Source organism: Schistocerca serialis, chromosome 2, assembly GCF_023864345.2.
Source record: "Schistocerca serialis cubense isolate TAMUIC-IGC-003099 chromosome 2, iqSchSeri2.2, whole genome shotgun sequence".
NCBI classification, from domain to species: Eukaryota; Metazoa; Arthropoda; class Insecta; order Orthoptera; family Acrididae; genus Schistocerca; species Schistocerca serialis.
The window spans coordinates 368,621,607-368,631,950 of NC_064639.1; positions in this window are offsets into that span (position 1 = coordinate 368,621,607).

Consider the following 10,344-nt stretch of genomic DNA (forward strand, 5'->3'; position numbering starts at 1 on the left):
AGAACGACGACGAACAGTTGTAGGACTGGCAAGACAATGTTCCTGGGTGTGTTACGTGTTCCATTTCTCCCCAAGTGAGGCTACGTCTAGTATTGTGGAACATGATCGTTTTGGTCATCCACTATTATAGTGTGGCGAGGTACAGTGTTGCATGAGAGTTGTTACCTACATATTTGAGCTTGGTACACTCACTACCAATGCAATTGTGACACTTTACTCCTTCCCCATTTGCATCTTTTGAAAGATACTGTATTAACAACGACTCTGTACTATTGCACATATAAGTAATTCTTTTCGTCTGATTTTACGATAAACTTGTGTAATTGATGTTCTGATTTCATTTCTTTTTGTTTCATGCTATTATGTTAAGAAAACTGTAAATAAGTTTCAATGTGAATATTAATGTTTATGTCAAATGTCAAGTAATATTATAATAGAACTGAAATGTAACAAATGTTGAAACTGTTGTAAGATGTTCAAAATTGTAACTGTGCGTCTGGTCCAAACGTAGGCAATGTGTTAGGATACGTAGAATGCAAAACCTCGGGTGAACACCCGGTCTGTCAGGGAGAGGTAAAAGGTGGATGGCAGGCAAGGCCGGCCGGTGTGGCCGTGCGGTTCTAGGCGCCTCAGTCTGGAATAGCGTGACCGCTACGGTCGCAGGTTCGAATCCTGCCTCTGGCATGGATGTGTGTGATGTCCATAGGTTAGTTAGGTTTAAGTAGTTCTAAGTTCTAGGAGACTGATGACCACAGATGATAAGTCCCATAGTGTTCAGAGCCATTTGAACCATTTGGCAGGCGAGCGCGGGAAAATGCACGCGGGCACTGCACGGCACAACGGGCACAGTAGTAGTTGGAGTTTGGCACTGGTTTGAGCAACACCTTTTGGAGCGAGGAGGCTCTCCTGCAAGACATAGCTTCACTGAGCCTCGGGTATGCCGTTCCAACGCCCACACAGCATGGCAAAATTCCATAGGCACCAAATGGAAAAGTATTGCGACGCTAAGAAGAATTGAAGTGCCGATACATCAAGAGCCATAGCTGTGGTTGTATGTGTGCTCTGTGCCTCGCCATCTTGCCGCCCGCCAACCGTCGCATCGATACTAGCAGGTTGAAACTTTTAGTACTATATTCGTATGGATCAGAGAGTGAACTGTGTTTGTTTGGTGCAATAATAATCTAAATTTTACCAGAATATTTCCATCATTTAAGTATCCTCGCAACTAACCTAGACAGGGTCCTTTGCAAATGTTGTGCTATCTGAATGTCCCGAAATGAAAATTAAAAAATTGTGTTAATAATAATTATCTGCCGAACTAGCTATATTAGAATGGTGTTTAAAGAAATGTTTTGTTAATGAACCAGTAAATGAATAGCGAAGGTCTAACGAAGTCGAAAGATAACTTTAGTATTGATATAGTAATGAAGTTTATTATTTCGAGACAGATTTAAAGGCATTTAAATGCGCAGTAAATAAAATGAAAATAGTAGTAACTTATATACTGGAAATCTTGAATTAATAATAAATTCAGCAATCTTTTTTTTTTTTTTAATACAGCGATCATAACAGTTTCAGGGTCCCCCCTGCTTTCATTCGAAGACTGAAGTGTTCTAAATTGGTTTGACCAGCAAAAGTTAAAGTCAATATAAAAGTCAAAATTTATCAGTGTTTTATCTTTATCAAAATTGACATTTTGTGTGTAGTATGAAAGTACAATTTCTAGGGTAACCTATGCCCGATTTTAATGAGATTAATAGACAGTATAAAGTTTTGTAGTAAACATTATAGTGTAGTGTTATGTATTCGTGATTTTCCATATCAGTACAGCACGTGAAACTATCAGTTCAATAGATTTTCTGGTTCTAAAATTCTACTATATTATGCTGTGTTACAACTTGTCTTTTGCATGAATATATACCAACTTGTACAGGGAAGAAACTCATTTAATGCCTAATTAGGCTGTCGACCGCATTATTGTCACATTGGTACCATCCTGACGTGTAATTGCTTTTCGGACGTAGTGGATGTGAGTCTGATTTGCCACCGTTCAGTTACACGCGGTCGATACCTATGCGAAATTCCTTTCTCATAAGGTGAATCCCGCTCACTTACCATAGCACAGGCTTTAACGAGTACTGTGTCAGGTATTACAATACATTTGGCCCCCATTTTCTTTTTATGGATGATAAAGCTCGAAGCACATCGAACTGCGGAGGTGGAGGAGAGCTCTTTGAATGAGAGAGTATTATGCGAATGTACTGCCTTCTCATTCTCCGACTTCCTTCCAAACAAGCACATGTGGTATGGACCAGGGAAACGTACTGCCGCACGTCCACATGCATTAGCTACTATCCAGGTAGTCTTAACCTGGCTAAATATGACGAGACATTGTCTTCACATGCCATGAATCATTAATACAGTAACCATGTACCTATATAACAGATTGTGCCGATTAGAATAGTTCTTTTGAAATTAATTGGACTGTTTAATGATTCATGGAAATTAACAACGGCTCAGCATAGCTAGCCTTTACGATCCATTCGGGCTAAACAGATGATAATGCATACGGTCATATTGCAGCTTTCTGTTGGGTGAATCATCTTTGATCATGTTCCACCCATACGGGACATTTCCATTTATCAGAAAATTTCAAATGGAGATTCCAGTTTCTTAAATCATTAGCACCCATAGAAAATGAAGGTATTGTTAACCTGCTATCTTTGCTGCATGTACGCTTCCGCATACAGGAAATGACCTCCTGGTATGACTTCATATACAGCCAGCGCTGCGGGTTGCCAGCCTGGCAGCGGAACTGCAAACAGCCAGCAACGTGGCAGCCACCCAGGGCGAGTAATCCGCAGGCCACTGAAGCCGCAATCGCTCGCTGCGCGCGGCAGGTGTCCGCGGCTGATGAATGCGGCGTTTATTAACCCGGTCACCGGCATTTGTCCCCCACCCAACAGCGCTTTTACATATTCGGAAACACACAGGCTCCTGGCAGCTGTTCCGCCACACACACACACGCCCGCGCGCGCGCACACACACACACACACATATGCACACAAACAAACACACGGAGAGAGAGAAATAGAGAGAGAGAGAGAGAGAGAGAGAGAGAGAGAAGAGGGAGAGAGGCAGAGATAGAGACAAAGAGAGAGGAGAGAGGAAGAGAGAGAGAGAAAGAGAGAGAGAGAGAGAGAGAGAGAGAGAAAACAAAGCTTACGGTGCAGCAAATTTGGAAACAGACAGGAGCCCTCACGAAAAGAGTTTTTACAGGTATTACCACCAACTTTTGAAAACCTTTCAGACACTTTATTCACCAAAATAAAATCCAAATAAAATTTTAATAACTAATCCTACGTGAAGAACACTTCAAAACTCGTTGGAAATTTGTAAGTGGACAAAATGCACCGAAGAATACAGGGTTTTTCAGAAGTTATGGTCAGTACTCAAGGACACTGCAGGAATTATCATTCGAATCAAAAAAGTAAAGTAAACGCGGGCTCCAAAACGCATACCTTAAGGGCTATGAGCAATTCTTGATCTTCGATACTGTGAAACAAAGCACTTCTACTGCAAGCTCTTTGATTTCCATGTTTTCGGAATTGGTAGTATGGATCAAAACAAGAAAAAAAAGTCCAGTGAACATGTGCTCTAAAATGCGCACCTTAAAAATTACGAGCACATGATCATCAGAAGAGCTGTGGTTCAAAGTAGCGAAGATGAGTAAGTGCTGCCCCTGCCATCCAAGAACAAGTAACGAATTCCTTTAAAAATTCTTTTCATCCTACACCATTGGCCAGAGATTAGCACCAGCCGGACTAGGGAATTACCACCGCTTGCGTAACCACTGTTAACACCAGAACACAAACATTAGCATTTGGGGCGGCACCGCGACCAGGAAGCAAGAACGGCGTTGTGTTCAGTGATGTGCAATATCGCAGATGACCACATTGGTATGGGAGCAACCCAAAGAGAGATCTCATTCTTCCGTTGTTTTTAAGAGACACAACCGCGTTTCTCATGGCGTCATGGTGTGAGAGGTAATCGAGTATGACTTCAGATCATGGCTCGTCGTGACTTAGAGAACGATGATGACAAAATCTATTTCAAAGACATGTGGCTTTCAGTCTGTTGCTTCTCATTTGACAGTATCGTTGTGTCAGTTTTCAAAATGACAGGGTCGTCGACTCATGGCCCTACTCCTGTGACCTGTCTGCAAGATGTTGAGGTACTTCCGTGGTCAACAAGGTCCTCAGAACTGCCCTCACAGAAAATGGGTAGGTCCTGCTTGGATTTCAACTCAGTCCCTGAGCCAGTATCAATGGTATCCTGGACCAATTACAATATTTTTCGACACGCCTCCGTCAGAAGAGGATACAATGACTTTATGACACTCTTTCCATTTGAATCAATCCATGCCTCCAGACCAGAATGGGTGCAAAGTCCCACTGGTTAAGTAGGCTTAGTCTGCCAAGCTCTTTGCGAATTTGATTTCGTGTTACAATAACAGAAATAACATCACATACCCTCTCATCCCTTGATGTTTCACTTCATTTCCTACTTTCATTCTGGCTGCTCCACTTATTTTACCAGGCAACGTACTTGAATCCCCCAAGCACAGCCCAATAGTTTACCAGCCATTGCAATGAAAGAGCTTATCGCAGCCCGTTTTTCCCTGTGTAACCGCTCTTTAGAGACTGGTTATACAGAATCGAGTATTAGATTAAATTCTGTAATACGAAATGACCTAAGAGCCAAAAAAACAGAAGTAGTTTTTCGAAGTAATAGTTCGTTAAAATTTTACAAACTGTAGATATTCGAAATTTAGTAACGCAAAGTAGTACAAAGGGAATCCAAGGAAGACATAACATAGCTGCGTTTTGTTTAGAATGTAATATATAAACCAATGCGCAGCATTGTTAGGTTTCTTGAGTTTTTCTTTTCAGTGGTGGCGAGTGTGTTCGCAGTTCTTCCGTGGTAGTCAGAATTTTGAGATTAGAAACTTAATTAAATTGCATTCTTAGAACTGGATTACACACTGGAGTGGTGGAGAAAAGACTATTTCGGGATAAATTCAGAGACTGAGTGATTGGGTCTACGAACATTGATATTCAAGTGAATGGCGATTGTACGTGTTAAACGAAACGCTACGGTCGTGTACTTACGATTGTGAAGAGATGTATTGACAATACGGAAACTTTTATGTTGAATTAGGACTTAATTTGCTGTATGGGAATTATTAAAGAGTATTGTGACTGAAAATGTTTGGGACCTTATCACACTAGTATCTTTGCCGCTCGGGGTCAAGGTGATTCCGCTAATAAGCGAGAAGTGAGAAATAGTGCCCGTTAAAACCGTTAAAAGACTAAACTTGTGCTGAACAGACATTGAAAGGATTCGACTCATAATTAATATCGTGTCGTAAAAATTGGGCTGAGACATTGTAAGGCCTAGAGACTTATTTATGGTTTATCGGAAATTAATTGCAAAGGGCAGTTTCACGGGAAAGCATATCTTTGGTAATAGGCACACAAAGGAATGTAGTACTGACTGACTGTTATCATACCGAAAAAATACACACTAGGATCAACTCTCCTCTCATCCTTTCATTCATCCCCCAGTGCCATCTCTCAATAATTTAAGAACTTAATTGTGTCAATAAAACAGAAATATACGAGACATTCCCAGTATTTACTAAATTCCATAATCAGCTATTACATAGACTATAATGCCTGTGAACATTCAAGGGTCTTTGGATGGTTGAACGTGTATGAAATCTCCCTGGAAAAACCGCGATCAATTTTCAACTGCTAGTTCACACGAATAGATTCACAACGTGATTCAGAGATGGTTTATGCCCGACCCACACGGCAGGGAATGGTTCTTAACTAGCCGCGACAATATGTATAGAAACGTTTGAGATCAGGACCGCTGTCCGCTGCCGGTGGGGGGGTTGATGGAAACGGCGAAGCGATATTTGAGCAGTCGCGCGACAGCTGTGGGTGTGTGGGCGTACTGGCAGTGAAAATAAAATATACATTAAATATGTTCCCTACCTCGGAAATGAGTAAAGTTCACTGTAGGAACAATGGCGCGTCAGTATTTCTATACAAATAAATGGTCTGTATGATTTATCACAAAAATCACGTGGCACTACTTACCTAACTTAAAGGGTAAGCTGCAGTTAAGAATGAGCCAAGGACGAATTTTATACCACATTTAGTCCAAAGCACTGTTAACCTCAAATTAAATAGTACTACATAGAAATTGTTCAATAACAGTACAAAATACACATGGCACTAAATGACATGTTAAGCTGCTCTTGACAACAAGGAAAGTTCGACCTTTGTACCATATGTACTGCAAGGTACAATGGCAGCCTAAAGTAAATGTTTATACATCGATTTTGATAAGTAATTGAGATGGTTTGGTTGTAGAAATATTTAATTTGAGGTACTGCAGCGGACTAGCTTGGAAACGCCTGTACCAAAACGGAAACTGTAGCACTTAACGATATTTCTAAAGCCGAGCTTCGTCCAGAAGGCATGTCCATGATGTGGCGCCCTCGCTGACTCCCACGCAAAGCTAGCTGTAGTCACCTTGGCTTCCACATCTAGTAATCCATATGCCTGAATTCTCTGGTACCCAAAAGAAGTACACCTCCTACCGTAGCCTTCATAGGCGGAGAAGGGAGTGCTGTGTGATAGTGACATATTCATCTATCGCGGACATAAATTGAGTGGCTGTGAAGGTACTAAAGAGAGTAGGACCAGATATGGAATTTTACAGCAAGAATGAGTCCCTAGTCCTCCAGGGCCGTTAATTCTGCATGTAATTCTGCGGTAAATACAGTAAATCCGGTTCGTAAACGGATATTTTATCCTGTTTAGAGAAAACCATTCAGCAGCCTAGATACTCCCTTCGCTGGAACGTGTCTAGAAACACAGATATAAAGTCGTGGCATTCACTTAAAATTTCTTTAAACTGTGCTCGGTTGGAGGCTAACAATATCATTTCGTACTATTTCATTGTAGTTAGTTTTGTTACACAAAATAGATAAATTTTTGTTTCATATCTTCACTAATGAAAAAAACATTAAAATTTAGGCTAATACTCAAGAGCAGGGATAATCAAACTTTTTTACTGGCCACCCAATTTTTTATCTGTGTCAGTAGAAAAAATTTGTAACCGCCCAACGGATCCTAAAGCTGATTACTAAGCCAGGGAAATAATTTTACGTTATAAATTTTATGGAGTACAGTTACAGCAATAATAACAATAGTAAAAATAATTATAAAATTACTTACCAAGTACATTACGTCAAAACATTATCTATACACAGTGAAAATGTTTTTAAAAGCCCTATCGTCTGCGGCACACCATGAAAGCTGCAACGTCCACTAGTGGCTGGTGTGGACCAGACAATGAAATTCAGTGAAGGTTTCTTTAAACTGGATAGTTTCAAAGCTTTTATTTTTTTGTAAATATTTGACCTGATTACGTGTGGAGGGACTGACACGCCAACTGAAAGATAAAGGACATAGCATCCAAGAATAATTCGACAGTTGACTACTGCAAGTTTGCTGTGCAATTTGGAAACTGATATCAGTTCACATCACTGATATCTGTTCACATGACGCCCCTTAGATCCGCGCCTTATCACAACACATGCCCCTCAACTTATACAGGATGAGATTTTTTATCTCCAGCAAGGGTAAACATCTTGAATCTACGAGTCAGATAAAAAAATAGAAAAATATATGTTCAAAATTTTTAAAAATGCTCTCCGGTGATCCCCCAACCTCACGTCATGTGGGTAGGACAAGGAATGAAACAACATTGAAACCTACAGAAGACAATGTAATTTTTATTGTAGAATTGGGTCCTACGAAAAAAATACATTATTTTTATACATGAAACTTTTTTCGTTTCGTGTTGCATGGAGCTGTAATCGACAAAAAACCGTAAAATGACCCAGTCTTTTGCTGTTTTCTCCGTATAGCTGGTTTGAAACATTCATTCATCATTCATTATTTGGCCCACTGCATGCACGTCGACCCTCATTCCTTAAAACCGTGCCGCGCGGGATCAGCCGAGCGGCAGTCATGGACGGTGTGGCTGGTCCCGGAGGAGGTTCGAGTCCTCTCTCGGGTATGGGTGTGTGTGTTTGTCCTTTAGGACTTTAGGTTAAGTAGTGTGTAAGCTTAGGGACTGATGACCTCAGCAGTTAAGTCCCATAAGATTTTCACACACATTTGAACATTTAAATCCGTAAATACGTTCCTTCATAACATGAATGCTGTATTAGAATGCAGGCTATTACGTCAGGAAAAAAAACAGATGTTTTACATATATGGACAAAGTGGCACGAATGTCTGTAATGCAGTAATCCTTTATGCTCAACGTTTTGTAACACTGGGTTGGATCAGGCGTTTCTTTTGGTTGGGGTATTTGACAGTTCTCCGCTGAGGGAAAGGTACTGCCATGAAAAAAGGAACCGTCAAAGAACAGTTGCTGGAGAGAATAATGAAACTGCGTTATTAGGTGCACTGAATTATAAAGTCGACATAAGCACTCGGCAGTTAAGTCGTGAATCAGGAATTAGACTACAGTTTGTCGAATTATGAAATGTAGAAATTAACAACTGTCCCATATTTCTTTCCATTAGGATCTTCAAGATCTCTAAAACAAAGTAACATTTTGGCAGTGGACGATTCATCAAACACATAGAGGCCCCAATTTCTTTTCTCGAGTATTGTTTCTGACGAGTCGATTTTCACGTACCACGGTACGGATACTCGACACAACATACACTATCGGCATATTAATTGAGCCAAGATGAAAATCAGCATCCGTCGATTGCGAATGTCTGTTCTGGTATAGCCGTTGACCAACTCATTGCGCCATTCTTTATGTATGTCACCTTAAATTGTGATAAACATCGAAAATACATAGAGGATAATCTTCCAGTATTGCTCGCAGACCTTACCTTGGACTTGCTATAAACAATATGGTTCCAAATTATGGCTGACCAGCAAATGGGAAATATTAGATTACACGTACATTCGTCGGTTGATCGGAAGAGGCGGTCCAGTATCCCGGCCTGCTCTTCTCCTGAATATTGTGTTCCGTTATACTTGGAGAGTGAAGTTTAAATGACGTGCCAACAATGCCCAATAAAGTGGGTCAACGTCTTCGCAGTGCACGTTAGCAGATTGTATCGGTATCATTTCTAGTAATTTATAAAGAAAAATCGCCATACAGTCGTATGTTTTCGGAAATCGTCATTTTATGTCTTTTCGTATTTACACGACTAGTTTCGCCATCTCATTGACCATCTTTAAGCCTCTATGCAATCCATGTACGAGAGAATCAGACACATCGATTCATTTTGTATACGCCAGGAGAAACTCAGGTCTCACATCGATTCATTAAAACCGGAGCCATCAGTAGCTGTCTTCCCCGAAAGTTTTGTGGAATGTGTACTTCGAAACTTCAAAAGACGTTAATGAGATGTCGGAACTGGTAGTTTAAATTAAACAATAACTTCTAAATAACATACGGCTGGCTGGTAAATTTTCTTTGGCAAATATACGATCGGCTACTGTCGCGTAACCATGATGGATTCACAGAGACATTTCTCACTCGTATCCAATCATTGCGTGTTCGCATAAAAATGGACACAGAAGTGGGCGGTGAAATTTTTGAGCACTTGCTGTGAAATGATTCATACAAACAAGCATCCCGTTGGTGGGAGGTGAGAGAAGTAACATAAAATAAGCTTTCTTTTTTCACAAATACTGAAACACGTAGTTCCTTTTTTTTATTCAATGCATTTTTCTCGAGATAATAGCGTTTTCGAACTTCATATTGTATTTTTGGCGATTATGACGCCATGTATACGCAGCGAAAAAATGGTTGCATAAAGAAGTTACGTGTTTTCTCCCGTAGAATCCAAATCGGCCAAAGAAATAGGATTTTCCTATTTCAGATCTCAAAGTGCCCCCCCCCCCCCCCCCCCCCAACCCGCACCCAGCCAGTGAGACAGGGTGTCGATATTACCATTGCCGTACAGCATTTTTAAAAATACTGACCACATATTATTCCAATTTAATCCGGAGCGTCATTTTTGAGATATTTCGTTGTCTCAAACGTAAAAAACTAACCCTGTAAGTTGTAGATTACAGTACTACGTTGTACCGAGGTGACTAAAGTCATGGGATGGATGCTAATATCTTGTCGGACCTTCCTTTTACCAGCGTAGTGCAGCAACTCAACGCCACATGCATTCAACAAGACGTTGGAAGACCCACGAAGAAATATTGAGCCATTCTGCCT